General features: G+C 42.6%; 1 pseudogene; it reads right to left on the bottom strand.

Moving 5' to 3' along the window:
• Positions 1-10,454: 10,454 nt before the first annotated feature.
• On the bottom strand, positions 10,455-16,409 carry LOC149104262 (uncharacterized; annotated as a pseudogene).
• Positions 16,410-17,120: the final 711 nt, after the last annotated feature.

Here is a 17,120-nt window from a genome sequence, read left to right on the forward strand (position 1 = left end):
ATTGCAATAAGACTACTGATAGCTATTTCACCACCCATTTTTGGCAGCTTATCTCTTTGGTATGAAAGAAACCGGCGAGAGAGCAGTGAGGGGGTGGGTTGCTTTCTCAAAACAGTTAGATTTAAAGGAGGCGTTACACTTCACTTACACTTGTCTCGATACGGTGCTCGATTGTGCGCCTTCCAGATTAAAAACTGGAAAGTGTAACGCTAGATCGTATCACTAGGTTAGAGATCATAGTAACGCAAGTGTGTCACGTGATTTTGTAATCGATATAACACCTTTTTAGATAGAACAAGGCGTTGTCTCAAGTGTATTCTAGGGAACACTCGATTCCATTAAAGCACTTTAAGCAGTTTTCTACGATCTGTTCGATATCGAAACATGGTGTCAGAAGTCTACTGAGCCTAACGTCTGCGAGATCATGCCTACGCCTGGTCAAGACGATTCAGCTGATACAAGTCCACCAAGCGTAGCGCAGCAAAATGAAGCCGTACCTGTCATACCGCCTCATGCAATTCAGAGCAACTTGCCTGTACCGTCGCGTTTGGATACGCGTGGCAATATCGCCGAAAACTGGAAAAGGTGGAAACAAGTATGGGATTCCTTCGAAATCGCATCTCGCCTCAACCAGCAGGAAAACCAAATACGCGTGGCAACATTTATTACGTGCATCGGATCAGACGCGTTAGAAGTTTACAATTCTTTGCCGTTTGAGAGAGAAGATGACAAGATGGTAATGAGCAAGGTATTAGAGTTAATGGAGAAGCACTGCATCGGACAAACCAATGTCATTTATGAACGCTACTGCTTTAACAACAGGAATCAAGAAAATGGGGAATCGTTCGACGAGTATCTTACGGCCCTTAAAGTCCTAGCCAAAACATGCAATTTCGGTTCGCTAAAGGATGAGCTAATTAGAGATAGGATCGTCTGTGGCATTCGTGACATGGGAACTAGGAAAAAACTACTCCAAGAAGCTGGATTAACGCTGCAGAAATGCGTTAATACCTCCCGATCAGCGGAGAAAACGGCCACGCAGATGAAGGCCATGAGTGGCAAAGAAGATGTGAATGCCCTTAGTCAGAACGAAAAGCACCGATCCAAAGACAAGAACAAGAACAGAAAAAAGCTCGTGGATTGCAAGTATTGTGGCCGGAAACACGAGCGATCGCGTGATAAATGCGTCGCGTTTGGAAAGGAATGCACGAAATGTGGAAAAGCAAATCACCTGGCGAAAGTATGTAGGCAAGAAAATCCAAGCTCTAAAAAAGAGAAGAAAGAACGCATCCATCAATTAGGCACCCCATCAGAGTCACAAGATTCAAACGAAGGGGAATACTGTTTCATGCTCTCTCTCGAAGGATCAGAAGAACATGTCAACAACGTTGACAGCTCGCTTTTTAAATCGAAGATCTTTGCAACGATGACAGTTGGAGGTCAACCAGTTCGTTCACAGCGGAGCAACATGCAATGTTATCAGCAAAAACACCCTACCCAAACAATGTCAAGTCAGGCCATGCACGCAAGTTTTAAGCATGCTTGATGGCTCAAAAATGCAAACAGTCGGAAAATGTCGAGTACCTCTATTAAGATGCCTGCCTGTAAAAATCAGACAAATTCTTAATTTCGCGGCAAGGGTCGAAAATTCGATTTCGCTCATATTCTCATGGTAGATAGGCTAGAGCATGACAAAAACTACTGAATAGTTTTTTTGGCAAAATATCCTTTTATTTCAAAGAAATATGCAAATTACCAACTTCCGTTAAAATCGTCATTTGACGCACCATTTTATTAAGCAAGTTTGAGAGCCTCGCATGCAAAACCACATCATTCTTCCGTCTTTAAACACTCAAATATTTTTGTGCAATGTTTAAATGTGTACTGGGTTGGTTTTAGGGAATGTTGCGTTGTCTTTTTGGGTGCAAAATAATTAAATTTCGAAGACATGTATTTCATTCACTTAAAAGTACTTCGTGAATATAATTAATTTTCACCATGTGCGAAACCTTCAAATAGATTAAGCTTCTGGTGATTGAATCGCAAAAGGATGATCTACAGATTCCTGTAAAAATGTCTTTGGGCAAATGATTGTGAGCGACGCGAGAGCTTTTCAAAGTACGTCAAAAATGCAAATATTTGACCGTCCGTCGTCAAATTTCAATTTACGGGTTAGACGTTTATTTTAGCATGCGCCACATGACTTGACCAATGTTAAGTTGAAATAGACACAGAGCTGATAATTTCGAAATGTTCTAACCTTATTTGTTGCAAAAGGCAGGTCCAAAGCCGATTTGACGTGTTTCTCTCACCATTCGTCGCACATAAAGCAGAAGTTTGCTTTTGTTTACACAAGGTTAAAGTCCGATGTACATCGCCAACTGCCAACCTATTATGGGTCGAATACCATGAATCTGTGACCATCTTTCTGCGCATATGAACATCACTGCATCCAAGTGAAAAACGGCTGAGTCATTTGTAGATAGTTGCTTGCTTTGCACTGCGCCAAAATAACACGTTTGATCGATTGCTGACCATTGCTGATAAGCGTGTCGGCGCAGCACAATCTTACAGCCGTTATTTGTTCGTCACGTAATGCTGTCACGGCATATGCTGCACATTTTGATCTATTTTGTATAGAGCACTCTCAGGATAAATGAAGCAATTTAATCATTGTTCATCTGTTTGTTCATATATATAATAATATGTGTATATTTATATAATCGTATTTTATAGTGTACGTGGCCTCGGTCCAAATCACGTTTGTTGTACGTTTTGATGTTTCAAACAACAGCTGATAAAGCTAGTGCCTGTACTCACTAGAATTTTAAAAAAATCGCCATAAAACAAATTATAGATCAATGAAGCAAGAACTAGCTGAAATAAAAATAGGAAATCACAACGTGTCTAATTCGTGAGAAAAACAGACTAAATTTAATTAGTAATTAAGTGAGTAAATAGCCCCGGCCATGCCATTTTATTTGGCGTATTTTGTTTGCCTGGGGGCGAGGTATTGGTGTGTTTGTAACAGAAAATAGGGGACTGTTGTCAATACAGTCTAAAATTATTGTCAGTAAAATATTGTAAATAAAACACCTATTGACCGGTTACCTCTGCGGCCACCATTTGGTCGTTCGGATGAGGGTTTCATTATTGTCTTTATCCCTATTAAGCGGCCACCCAAAATTTAAAAACTTTGTTTTGGAAAGGGCGATGGCGGATAAGAGTCTGAAATTGAAGGTGCATGACGAGTGATAATTCAAATAGACGTCTATCATGATTGTCTTGAATTGACTCCATGTTCACCAAGAAATTTATAACCCGATAGTGAAAAATTAAATATTCAAGGTACACCAACCTCTATTTAAGCGGCTAGCCCCATTAAGCGGTCACCACCCATTTCCCCGGGGTGTAGCCCACTGTATTACATGTAAACCAAAAATAATTGCACAGCGCGAAAAGACCTAGGTATAAGTTTAGCGTTACAGTATTACGCAGGGCATGTAGGTAGCGGTGGTCGAGTAAAAGATAACAACACGGGCAATGGTAAACTATTCATTCTTCTCATTTCTCAATTTAATCTCTTCCTACTCAACACGATTGTGTGCTCCCAGTGGTTCCCAGCCTTACAGAGCCTTATGTATTAGGATAGAAATTGTCCTACCCCTACCTCCTAAAATGGGATGACAGCATTGCGTGACGAACAAGAAACCGCTGCAAGCAAGGATTCAAGCCATCAAACCATGATGATCAAATGTAATATTTTGGTGTAGTGCAAAGCAAGCAACTATCTACAAATCACTTAGCCGTTTTTGACTTAGATGCAGTGGTGATCATATGTGTCGAAAGAGGGTCACAGATTCATTATATTCGACCATTAAATAAGTTGACAGTTGGCGACGTAATCGGATGTTGTGTAAACAAAAGCAAACTTCTGCTTTATGTACGACGAATGGTGAGAAAAACACGTCAAATCGGCTTTGGACCTTCCTTTTACAGCAAATGAGGTTAGAACATTTCGAAATTATCAGCTCTGTGTCTATTTCAACTTAACATTGGTTAAGTCATGTGGCGCATGTTAAAATATACGTCTAACCCGTGAATTGAAATTTGACGAAGGAATGGTCAAATATTTGCATTTTTGACGTACTTTGAAAAGCTCTCGCGTCGCTCACAATCATTTGCCCAAAGAAATTTTTGACAGGAATCTGTAGATCATCCTTCTGCGATTCAACCACCAGAAGCTTAATCTATTTGAAGGTTTCGCACATGGTGAAAATTAATTATATACACGAAGTACTTTTAAGTGAATAAAATACATGTCTTCGAAATTTAATTATTTTGCACCCAAAAAGACAACGCAACATTCCCTAAAACCAACCCAGTACACATTTAAACATTGCACAAAAATATTTGAGTGTTTTAAAGACGGAAGAATGATGTGGTTTTGCATGCGAGGCTCTCAAACTTGTTTAATAAAATGGTGCGTTAAATGACGATTTTAACGGAAGTTGGTAATTTGCATATTTCTTTGAAATAAAAGGATATTTTGCCAAAAAAACTATCCAGTAGTTTTTGTCATGCCCTAGCCTATCTACCATGAAAATATGAGCGAAATCGAATTTTCGACCCTTGCCGAGTTATTTTCCATTTTTATGGACAGGGACTCTTAAATCCCAAGCTAAACGAAGAGCACGAAGCAGACTTTGTGGTCATCAATGAGGCATGCACTCCACTGTTGGGTTCAACAAAACAGTTCAGCAAATGAAGCTAGTCGAAGTGCATTACGAAAACGTTGCCTCAGTTCAAAAGGAAACCGAAGCAGGTGGCCTCACTATGGATCAGATTTCCGCCCAATTCCATGATGTCTTCAACGGAGAAGGAAGACTAGAGAAGAAGCTTCACTTGGAGATCGACGGAATTGTGGAACCAGTCAGGCAGCCTGTGAGAAGAATACCCGAGGCCATGAAGCCAAAATTAAAAGAAGAACTAGCTCGTCTACAGAAAATCGGAGTCATCAAACTAGTCGACACGCCAACAGATTGGGTGTCAAGTCTAGTGGTAATCAAGAAACCGAATGGCAAGTTGAGAGTGTGTATTGACCCAAAGCCACTCAACAAAGCATTGAAGCGTAGCCACTATCCCCTTCCGGTCATTGATGATCTATTACCAGATTTGTCAAAAGCCAAGGTTTTCAGCGTCTGTGACGTAAAAAATGGGTTTTGGCACGTGGAATTGGATGAAGCTTCGAGCTACCTTACAACCTTTGGCACTCCATTTGGGCGTTACCGCTGGCTCAAACTACCATTTAGCATCTCCCCTGCGCCCGAATACTTCCAACACCACCTAGATCAAGCAATTGAAGGCCTTCCAGGTGTACGTACGGTCGCAGACGACATTCTTATCACTGGCGAAGGTGACACTTTACAAGATGCTGTCAAAGATCACGACAAGAAGCTGCTAGCCCTCCTCGCAAGATGTAGAGACAAGGGGGTAAAGTTCAACAAAGAGAAATTCAAACTGAGGATGACGGAAGTCCCCTACGTCGGACATATGCTAACGAAAGACGGCGTAAAGCCGGACCCATCCAAGATAGAAGCCATCCAGAAAATGAGTCGACCTAGCGGTGTGAAAGGTGTTCAACGAATCGTAGGTCTAGCCAAGTATCCCACACGATTCCTGGAAAATTTGGCTGATATCTGTGAGCCTCTTCGGCAGCTAACTCGCAAGGATGCTGAGTGGCACTGGAGCGAGGAACATGAAAATGCATTCCAAAGAATCAAGCAAGCAGCCACTCGAGCACCCGTCCTGAGATACTTCAATCCTGCGGAAGAAACTATGCTACAATGTGACGCCTCAGACACTGGTCTTGGAGCCACACTGTTACAAAATGGCCAGCCAGTCGCCTATGCCTCCCGCTCACTGACGGATACAGAGCGCAACTACGTACAGATCGAGAAGGAGCTACTAGCAATCGTATTTGGAGCAGAGAAGTTCAACCAGTACACTTACGGTCGAAAAGTGTTTGTCGAAAGCGATCACAAACCACTAGAGGTAATCTACCAGAAACCTCTCGTGGCTGCTCCCAAGCGTCTGCAAAGAATGCTGCTTCGCCTACAGAAACATGATCTTGAGATCTATTTTAAGCCAGGCAAGCATATGTACTTGGCTGACACGCTTTCAAGAGCACCCCTCAGCAGGAACGATGAAATTCTGTCCATTGAAAAGGAAATCGAGCAAATACGGATGGTCGACTTCCTACCGATCCGTAGCGCTAGTCTGGAGGACATCCGAGAAAGTCTGAAAGACAGCTCAATTCAAGCTCTCCAGAGAGTGATCAAGAGCGGATGGCCTGAAACCAAAAACTATCTTCCTGCCGAAGTAACGCCATACTTTGATGTGCGTGACCAGCTCTCAGTTGAAGACGGAATCGTATTCAAGGGAGATCGATGTTTAATTCCAGTGTCTCTCAGGCCCGAAGTTCGTGCCAGAATCCACCGATCGCACATTGGCCTAGAAGGATGTTTGAGACGCGCCAGAGAGAGTGTCTACTGGCCAGGAATGACAGCTGCCCTGAAGAATTATGTCAATCGGTGTGACGTCTGCAGAACCTTCGAAATGTCACAGCAGAAGGAAAAGCTCCACCCGCACGACGTACCGGACAAGCCTTGGTCCAAGGTAGCTGTTGACCTATTTGAATTCAGCAACCGTCACTACCTTGTCACAGTGGATTACTACAGCAACTTCTGGGAAGTTGATCGAATGGAATCCAGCACAACGTCAAAAGTTGTTATCTCCAAGCTGAAACAGCATTTTGCAAGACATGGCATCCCCGACAAAGTGGTCTCGGATAATGGTCCCCAGTTCGACTCGGACGAATTCCGTAGATTTGCACGTGAGTGGGAGTTCGATCATGTCACCTCAAGTCCCGGACATGCGCAGTCCAATGGCCTGGCCGAAAGTGTTGTCAAGATGGTCAAAAGGCACATGACGACGGAAAAGATCCCTGGCTCGCGCTTCTCGATCACAGGAACACGCCCACCGAAGGCATGAGAAGCAGTCCGGTTCAGCGACTGATGCGCCGTCGGACCAGAACACTTCTCCCGGCAAGAGAAACCCTTCTCAAACCAAAGCTGGCTGAAAGTGTCCAGGAAGAGAGGAACAAAATCAAGATGAAACAAACATTCTATTACAATCGAAATGCTAAAGATCTACTACCCTTAGCGAAAGGTGAAACAGTGCGACTACAGCCTTTAAAGAACAGGAAAGAACCGTGGAAGAAAGCTACAGTCCAGGAAGAAGTCAATGTTAGGTCACACAATGTCCTTACAGAAGATGGTTCCATCTTACGACGTAACAGACGACATCTTAAGGTAACTAAAGAACAGCCAATGCAGCCGCAAACAGATCAAATGCCACAGGACAACAATACACCGGCAGCCCAAGAAACCGCAACTTCACCATTCAATTCGTCGCAGACAGCGCCCTCTCCAGAGACACCAGTAAAGCTTCCAGCAGGCGATTCAGCGCTAACAAAGGAGCCGGCGGGAGTAAAGCAAACTCGTTCTGGTCGAGTTGTCAAGACCCCTTTGTACTTGAAGGACTATGTTTGCTAAAGCAAAGGGACAAACAAAACAGGACATGACTTAAGTAGAACTCAATTTGATTTATTTGATTCTTTGATTTTTTTAGAAAAGAAGGGATGTAACGATAGATCGTATCACTAGGTTAGAGATCATAGTAACGCAAGTGTGTCACGTGATTTTGTAATCGATATAACACCTTTTTAGATAGAACAAGGCGTTGTCTCAAGTGTATTCTAGGGAACACTCGATTCCATTAAAGCACTTTAAACAGTTTTCTATGATCTGTTCGATATCGAAACAGAAAGGTAATTCAGTCAGTTTCTAATGATTAGAAAATTTCCCCGTGAAAGGCTTGACATAAAAATACTGACCAATAGAAAAATACAAAAAGCTATAGTGGGGCCTCGATGTAACAAACCTTTATATGACAAAGTCCTCGGTATAATAAGCACTTAATGAATGGCCCTAAGAGAAACTGTGAGTTTTGTTTCCCCGAGATCCTCAATGTTCCCCGACGCGAAGCCGAGGGGAGCATTGAGGTCGAGGGGAAACAGAACTCACTGTTTGCCGCGGGACCAGTCATTGAGTGTTTTGTTATACCTCCCGACTCAAAAATAGAAAAAAAATGCGAAGGAATCGTTTGCTTGACGCCGGCTGACTCACAAATTTGCCGTGGTTTCAAGGAGCAAGACCTGATCACGAGCGAGTTGAAAGTTTAAGTTGTTGTTTCCCTAGGGGGTTAGTGAGTTTTGTTCGTCCTAGGGGGTTAGTGAGTTTTGACCCAGGTTACGTGACACATTCTCTTCCAATCGGAAAACGTATTTGAGTTGGGAGGTATAACAGCTAACAATTATTGCATGAGCTCGCGTTGGACATTAGATGGTAAATAGCCAACAAGACCCGAAGGGACGAGTTGGCTATAACCAATCTCATATCCAACAAGCGCGAATGGAATAACTGTTTTACTAAATTTCATTATTAAATTCCGTACGCTAGTATACTTGAAAGTTATAGCAAAATTTTATTAGATTTTAATTTTACAAAACGACCGGAAATTAATTTGGCAAAAATAACAACAAGTGGGAAATCACATGACATGCGCGCTGTTTGCAAACTTAGTTGGATGAAAAATTTGAAAGCGAAGCAAGCGAGTCTGCTGAATGAAAATTACAATCATGTAGAATTCAAGGAACGTCTACCAAATCAAGGAGATAGAACCCTTGTCATAAAGTTTGAAAAGCGTTCAAGTTTGAGTCATCGAGAAGAGTAATAATTGTACACTTGCACATTGCAGTTTTGAAAATATTGCGAAAAACTTTGATCGCCATGTGACAGAGACGTTTGCCGAGTTATGTTTAGCTCAAACTACACAACTCCTTGAGGGGTTTTTCTTAACGAAAGGTTTGTTGGCGTTAGCTGGCGTTGATTTCCTCGTCCTTATCGGCCTATATTTAAAAGAGACCGAGATGAAACTAGATCTTCCTCTGTAGCTGTGCGGGGTTTTTGCTCTCTGCCGGTCGGAGCTCGCCGCTGTCGAACTGTTTCTTCATCTGCTCGTTGGAAATTGGTTTCCTATGGACTACGCCGAAAATATTGCCTGTCTTCCTGAAGTCTGTTACAACTACTCTAATACATTACTTGCTTCAGTAAAAGCAGGGTCAGCGATTATTGAAAAGGTCTTATTGTGCGGTGGTGACCGGAGAAAGCGGGCAGGGGCAGCTCTTATCGACTTGATTGAAGCGCTTTTGTAAAAACTTTCGTCCTTTTTCCTCGCGGACGTGTGAAAATTATTAAGGCCACATTAACCTCATACTAAAGTCTGTAGCTTTCTTGGTCATTGTAGGTACATTTTCCATTAGTTCCTGAATTTCTTCGGTTCAAAGCTAGGGAAATCTTCTTTCGTCGGACATTTTATGCACGAGAAATTTTGCTTGCCGCACAATTTGTTGAGCTTGGCGTCACTTGGCGCAGTCAGTTTAAGTTCAAATGCAGGTGTAATGGCTGGCAATCGAGATTGATTGAACCAATCAGCACGCTAGAAACGCAATAACCGAGGTTGAAAATTAAATAACAAATGATATTCCGGCCGGCCAAAGTTACAGTAAAATTATCTATTTTGTTTTGTTCTTCAGTTCCGCCACTCCTTTTAGTTTCGAAATATGTGTTACGATATCCACCATTATATAATATTTTAATCTCTTTTTAAAGTTTAGGATTATGTAAACTTGAAGAAGGCTGACCTGAACAAGTTCTAAATATACGACGTTGTGTCATCCTTGCAGTATTCTTTAACCTATAATCGTTTTACTTTGTTAAATCTTTGAATGTCATATCATTTACAACAACAACAAAAACAACAACGATTTATTTCAGTATTCCCATATGAGTACACGTTATTACCTTAAATATAATACAGTTAAAATAATGTAACTAAATTACAATAATTTAATTGCTTAAGTAATAGTATGCTCTCTGTAATCCATGCATGATTATATAATAACCCAAATTATTCTCGCATTTTGATTGGAACTCGCCTATGATCGATCTATTAGAGGACAGGCGCACGATTGGTATCATCATTACAAAGTTTTTCCCTCTGTGTTTTAAAATGGCGGAAGTTTTGAGAATTTATGTAATAATTTAAGTGACTGGGCGAAAGATAAGGTACAAAAAGTCTTGTCGAGGCATTCAACAGGTATGAGAGGCAGGAAGAAGAAAGAGAAAGCCGTTTCTTTTTTAGAAAATGACTCAGAAAAAGATTAAATTTTGATAGACATTTCAAAATAAAAATGAACGATAGAAATTTTACACAACGTTACGATGTCGTCATGACATCATTATCAAGAGACAAGAAAATAACTAGTGTTATATATGCGGTGAGAGGTGTGATTGTTCATTAACATATTTGTTTAAACAAATAGTTTCGCGCGGATGGAATCCGATTGCGTGTTCAGGCTAGGTTTCTTCTTCCTAATAAACAGCATTTCGTAAATCAAACAATCCAGTTTTCCGTTTGTAGTGTATTGAGCCAGCGGTTAACATTATGAGCATGCGCACTTATGCGCATTCTGTTCCATGTGTTTCGATTGAAATAAACCAAATACATGACAGTGGCGACGAGGAGGAAGTCGTAGGAAAACGTCGAAAATATGACTGCTATCGGGAAGATAGAGAGTTTTGATGAGACACAAGAGAAATGGGAAACTTATGCGGAACGTGTAGAACAGCTTTTCTTAGCAAACAACATCGATGAGGACCGCCAAGTGCCAACCTTGTTAAGCTTGATCGGCAGCAAAACGTACACATTGTTGAGGGACCTTCTATCACCGGATAAACCAGCCACGAAGAGCTTCCAAGAGATCGTCACGACCCTTCAGCAACACTTAAGTCCTAAACCATTAGAAATAGCAGAACGCTTTCGTTTTTACAAACGAAATCAGCGAGAAGGAGAAACCGTGTTGGCCTACGTAGCAGAACTGAAGAAACTAGCGACTCACTGCAATTTTGGCGCGAACCTTAACGAAGCTTTACGGGATAAATTGGTCTGTGGCCTTCAAAATATGCAGATACAAAGACGTTTGCTTTCAGAAGCAAAACTGAAATATTCCAAGGTTTTGGAATTGCACAGTGAGCTGCACGCAGAACCTCGAGTTGACAAGATCTCAGATAACAGCAAACCACCGCCACCGCCGCCGAACCTCACGCCTAAGGGTTGCTGTCGATGCGGAGGAGACTCGCACGCATCACACAATTGCAGATTCAAGGACCAGACATGTTATCATTGTGGGAAGGTGAGCCATATTTCCAGAGTTTGTAACTCGAAAAGACAAGGTAAGCCAAAGCAACCCCTCAAAACACCACAAAACACTCAAGTCCATACTGTTCAGTACAGTGAAAGTGATGAATTTGAAGATGTGTTAGGAAGCATGAAGATACACAATATGAGGAAACCGAGCAGTAATGTAATCTGGGTAGATCTGAAAGTAGAAGGGAAACCATTGAAAATGGAACTGGACACAGGCTCGGCTGCGTCGATCATTCCACATGATTTGTACGAGGAGAAATTTAACGACAAACTCTTGCATAAAACTGAACTAATGTTGAAAACCTACACGGGGGAAAGCATTGTTCCACTGGGTGTGCTTAAGGCAAATGTTGAGTACAAAGGTCAGTAACCTTTACTGTTGGATCTGTATGTGGTTAAGAATAAGGGCCCTGTGTTGATGGGAAGGAATTGGCTCTACAAGATACGCCTGGATTGGTATGCTATTAAATCACTGAAAGCTTCACAAACCCCACCAATTGCTAACGAGCGTCTGTAGACCATGCTAGACAAATACTCTGATGTTTTTGAAAATAAACTGGGAACATTCAAATCAGCTAAGGCAAGGCTAACCCTCAAACAAGATAGCCAAGCTCATTTCTGCAAAGCTCGTGCCGTACCTTACGCCTTGAGGCCCAAGGTTTAAGAAGAACTGAGAAGACTTCAGAATGAAGGTATTCTCACGAAAGTTGAGTGGAGCGACTGGGCAACGCCCATTGAACCTGTCCCAAAGAAAGACGGGTCTGTCAGAATTTGTGGTGATTACAAAGGCACAGTGAACCCAGAACTACAAGCTGAGCAGTATCCTTTATCCCGCATTGAAGATATCTTTGCAAAGCTTAGTGGTGGGCAGAAATTCTCAAAGATTGACCTTCGTCAGGCATACCACCAACTAGAGATGGAAGAAGATTCCAAGAAATACCTCACCATCAACACACACATGGGCCTGTTTCAGTACAACAGACTGGTGTTTGGCATCACATCAGCACCTGCAATCTGGCAGCGCACCATTGATCAAGTGCTGGATGGAACATCTGGCACAAGCTGCATCCTTGATGATATGATCATTACTGGCAAGGATTATGCAGAGCACCTGGCTAACTTAGAGGAAGTTCTACGAGGGCTTCAGCTTCATGGGCTGAGAGCAAACAAGGCAAAATGTGAGTTTTTCAAGGAGAAGATAACTTATTGTGGACATGACATCGACAAAGATGACCTACACAAGTCAGCAGAGAAAGTAGAAGCAGTATTGAATGCGCCACGTTCAAACGATGTAGTTGAAGTGAGATCTTTTCTCGGGCTAATCAATTACTATCACAGGTTCTTGCCTAACCTATCGACAGTAGCACATCCCCTGACACAACTTTTGGAGAAGAATCATCAGTGGAAATGGACAGAACAGTGCGAGATAGCATTCCACAAAGTGAAAGAAATGATCACGTCAGAGCAGGTTTTAACGCATAATGATCCCAGCCTACCACTAAGGCTTGCTTGTGATGCATCCCCTGTCGGTATTGGAGCGATGATATCTCACGTGATGCACGACGGTACCGAGCGACCCATAGCTTTTGCTTCAAGGACACTCACCAAAACTGAGCAAAAGTATGCACAGATTGACAAAGAAGCCTTGTCAATAATCTGGGGGGTAAAGAAGTTCCATATGTATTTGTTTGGCCGCTCTTTCACATTGTACACAGATCATCAGCCCTTAACGTCAATCTTTCATCCGCGGAAAAGCATCCCTGTGGTCACTGCAGCTCGACTGCAACGTTATGCCTTGTTCCTGGAGGATATGATTACACCATTAAATACAAGAACACTAAAGTTCACAGTAATGCCGATGGTCTTTCCCGCCTTCCACTCGTAAAGGAATCCAGAGATGAAGAAGTTGTCGACCCTGTGGGTGTATTTAATTTGATGCAGTTTGATCCACTGCCAGTCACAGTGGATAACGTCAGACGAGAAACACAGAGAGATCCTGGTTTGGCTCAAGTGTATGAGATGACCAGTAAAGGTTGGCCACACAACACTGCTCCTGCACGCAACCCCTATTTTGATCGCAAAGATGAGATGACATTACAATCAGGCTGTCTGATGTGGGGAATAAGAGTCGTGGTACCTCCAAAGTTGCGCTCTCAAGTTCTCGAGGAACTGCATCAGGGACATATGGGGGTCGTGAAGATGAAGGCCCTCGCCCGAAGTTACATCTGGCGGCCTGGATTCGACAAGGAAATTGAACTGACGGTTAAGTCCTGCTCAGGCTGCCAACTAACACAGAGAGAGTCCAGTATAGTACCGGTACACGCATGGGAGGAGCCTCCGTCCCCCTGGCAACGAATTCACATTGATTTTGCAGGTCCGTTCCTCAACAGCATGTTGAGGATGTAGGATGTAGGATGTAGTGGATGCACATTCAAGATGGCTAGAGATGGAGAGAATGACTATTACAACCTCAGAGAAGACCTTTGAAGTCCTTCATAAATTATTTGCCAGATATGGAATACCAGCCCAGTTGGTAAGCAATAACGGGTCGCAATTTACATCAGAAGAGTCTCAGCAATTCCTTAAGAGAAACGGAATCAAACACATCACGTCAGCACCTTACCACCCTGCCACCAACGGGCTGGCGGAACGCGGTGTGGGGAGCTTCAAAAGTGCGATGAAGAGCGAAACTGAAGTGAAATCCTTGAATCTTAAGTTGGCAAGATTTTTGCTGGCTTATCGGAACACTCCCCTCTCAACCACTGGAGAGCCACCATCCCAGTTGTTCTTGGGAAGAAGATTACGCACTCGACTGGACCTTTTAAAACCATGATCTCAGCGTCCAGATAAACAACCGTCAGATAGACCAGTCTGTCGCCAAGGGTGGTTCTGTAACGCGGCATTTTTTCATTGGCCAGAGCGTAATAGCACGAAATTACAATGGAAAATCAAAGTGGGTACAAGGTATTGTGCGTGCACAACTAGGACCCCTGTCTTATGAAGTGGAGATTGGGCCTAACTTAGTTTGGCGTCGACACACAGACCAAATCAAAGATTCCAATGTTCCTGTTGCAGACAACCGCACACCAGTTATCCAGCCGTTGCTGTTCCCGCCCCCAGTCGAGTGCCATGGTGATCAAGTAGCTGAGCCGCCTGAGCAGACAGAAGCCGTCCCACGGGAAACGGGTTTTCAGCCATCCAATCCAGCGGCTAAACCTTCAGTTAGCAGCCCGCAGAGCCAGATTGAACATGTTCCTGTTAGAAGATACCGTACCAGAGAGAGGAAGCCTCCAGCCCGACTGGACCTTTGAACATTGAACTGCCCATTTGTAGGGCTCTGACTTTATTTTTAAGAATAGCATGTTGTGTTGAACTTTTGGGGTACGAGACTGGCTTAAGGGGGAGGAGTTGTAGTGTACTGAGCAAGCGGTGGACATTATGAGCATTCACACTTATGCGCATTCTGTTCCATGTGCTTCGATTGAAATAAACCAAATACATGACACCGTTGCATTTCTTTAGGACGGAAAAATTATTGGCAAGGTCGTCGATGTTGTAAAGGCCGTGATCGTTTTTTAAATGCTTTCCGATTGCGGAGAACCTGTGTTCATCAATACGTTGGTGCAAATGCCGGCTGGTATACCCAACATACTCTGCATCGCACAGATCACATTGGTAATTGTACACTACGCATTGTTGATTAATTAGAGGTGGTTTTGGTTCACGCATCTTGAGATCTTCACAGATTTTGCGACTCTTGCATACTGGTTGAAGAGTGTGATCGATTTGCTTGCTCTGGTCAGATAGTTGTTTTTTCACTGCATCGGCCGACGTTTGATCTTTAAATGGCAATACCACTCGGTGAACAGTATCTTCGTTGACGGGTAGTTGAGGTGGCACGAGAGGATCTTTGGTCATCATTGAGGTGACAAAGTGAGAAATGATGGTGTTAATTAGGCTTTCAGGGTACTTGAGGTTCGTAAACATCAGCTTCAGGCGATCACATTCAGTCACGAAAGATTCCCATGTGGATGACAGGTGAAAAGCGCGGTTTGCCATGGTTTTAATGAGCGATTTCTTGTACCTTTGGTCCAAATGGCTTTGGTGATGGAGTAGTAGGCCGGTATTTGTTGGCATCCGGTAAACACTGGTTTCCAGTTTGTGACCTTTCTTAAGTATTTCCATACCAATAAATGGTAGCTTGTTGTCAGAAGCTAGTTCCATCGTGAAATTTATGGATGGGTGACAGTCGTTAAGTGTTGTTAAAAAGGCTTCTGCTGCTGGCACATCCTTCATCGTGGCAAGCGTGTCATCGACGTAGCGTCTATAAAACTCTGGGAGCTTGTTGTCATGTTCTAATTTCTCTTCGATGGAGCAGAGAAATGCGTTGGTCCCAAAGGTGAGCCCATTGCCACTCCGTCTGTCTGTTCATAGAGCTTGCCATCGAACTGGAACAATTGGTTCTTAGTTGCTACTTCTAGAAGTTGAATCAGGTCAGGCTGAGTGATGTTTAACTTGTGTGTTTCGTTAAACCAGTTGTTTACGAACGCTTTTTCGGCGATCATTTCGATAGTTTCCTTAAGTGGTACATTAGTAAACAAAGACGTGACACCATAGGATACCAAAATGTCGTTTTCGTCGACTTTTAGGTTTTGAATCTCTTCTGCAAAAACGAACGTATCAGAAATCGTGTAGCGATTAACTGACAGCGGCTTCAGCTTTTCATCAAGCCACTTGCTTTACGGAATGCTGTTTATTAGAAAGAAGAAACGTAGCCTGAACACGCAATCGGATTCCATCCGCGCGAAACTATTTGTTTAAACAAATATGTTAATGAACAATCACACCTCTCACCACATATATAACACTGTTGAACCGTTATTTTCTTGTCTCTTGATAATGATGTCATGACGACATCGAAACGTTGTGTAAAATTTCTATCGCTCATTTTTATTTTGAAATGACTCAGAAAAAATTACCAAAATTGGTCTTGAAATTACCTTAGGGTAAGAAACCATTGCTTTGTCTCGAATTTAACAAATCCAACAAACAAAAGGTTTACGGCATTAATTTACTTAAAAAATTCCCAGTCACAAAATAATTAATGACACAGATTGGTGTCACGAATGAAACATTTAGACATCATTTCTTAAAATCAGTTAACACAAACAAGTAACCTTGCTTTCCGACGCGAATGCTCCAGTCCTTTTCAGGGCACAACAGCGAGCAAAGTACAGCTCTCGGCGAACTGTATCGCAGCTTTAAGGTGTATCAGATACTATATCAAACTGATTTGAGAATCACCAACTACAGAGGACACAAATTTCCACCGTCACTAACGCTCCTTTCATTTAAAACTCGAATGGATTGGCCTCCAATCTGGATCGTAATCGCAAGTTTTCTGAGCGGATTTACTCAACTCCTGCTATATTCAAGGTAACGTCCAAGGTTTTCGGCTCAGAGGGCTTCTCTGATGACAAAAACTGACTTGACTTTTCCAGCATTTTTTAAGATTTGTAGATTTCGCAGTTCAATTCTGCTTTCGCTGTGAGTTTTCATTCCACGAGAAGCGACTTTCGAGTCAAGTTTTACAGTGGCGTGATTTTATTGGACCAATCACGGTTCTTTGCTCACCATGCATAGTAACCAATGAGATTGCTTCATTTTGTATAGACAATAAATTACGTCAAATGGCTTTTTTTGACGTGTTTTCCAAAGTGGGCAAAGGC

This window comes from Orbicella faveolata, unplaced genomic scaffold (genome assembly GCF_042242905.1).
Source record: "Orbicella faveolata isolate gen_17 unplaced genomic scaffold, um_ofav_v1 contig_34, whole genome shotgun sequence".
In the NCBI taxonomy this organism is placed as follows: Eukaryota; Metazoa; Cnidaria; class Anthozoa; order Scleractinia; family Merulinidae; genus Orbicella; species Orbicella faveolata.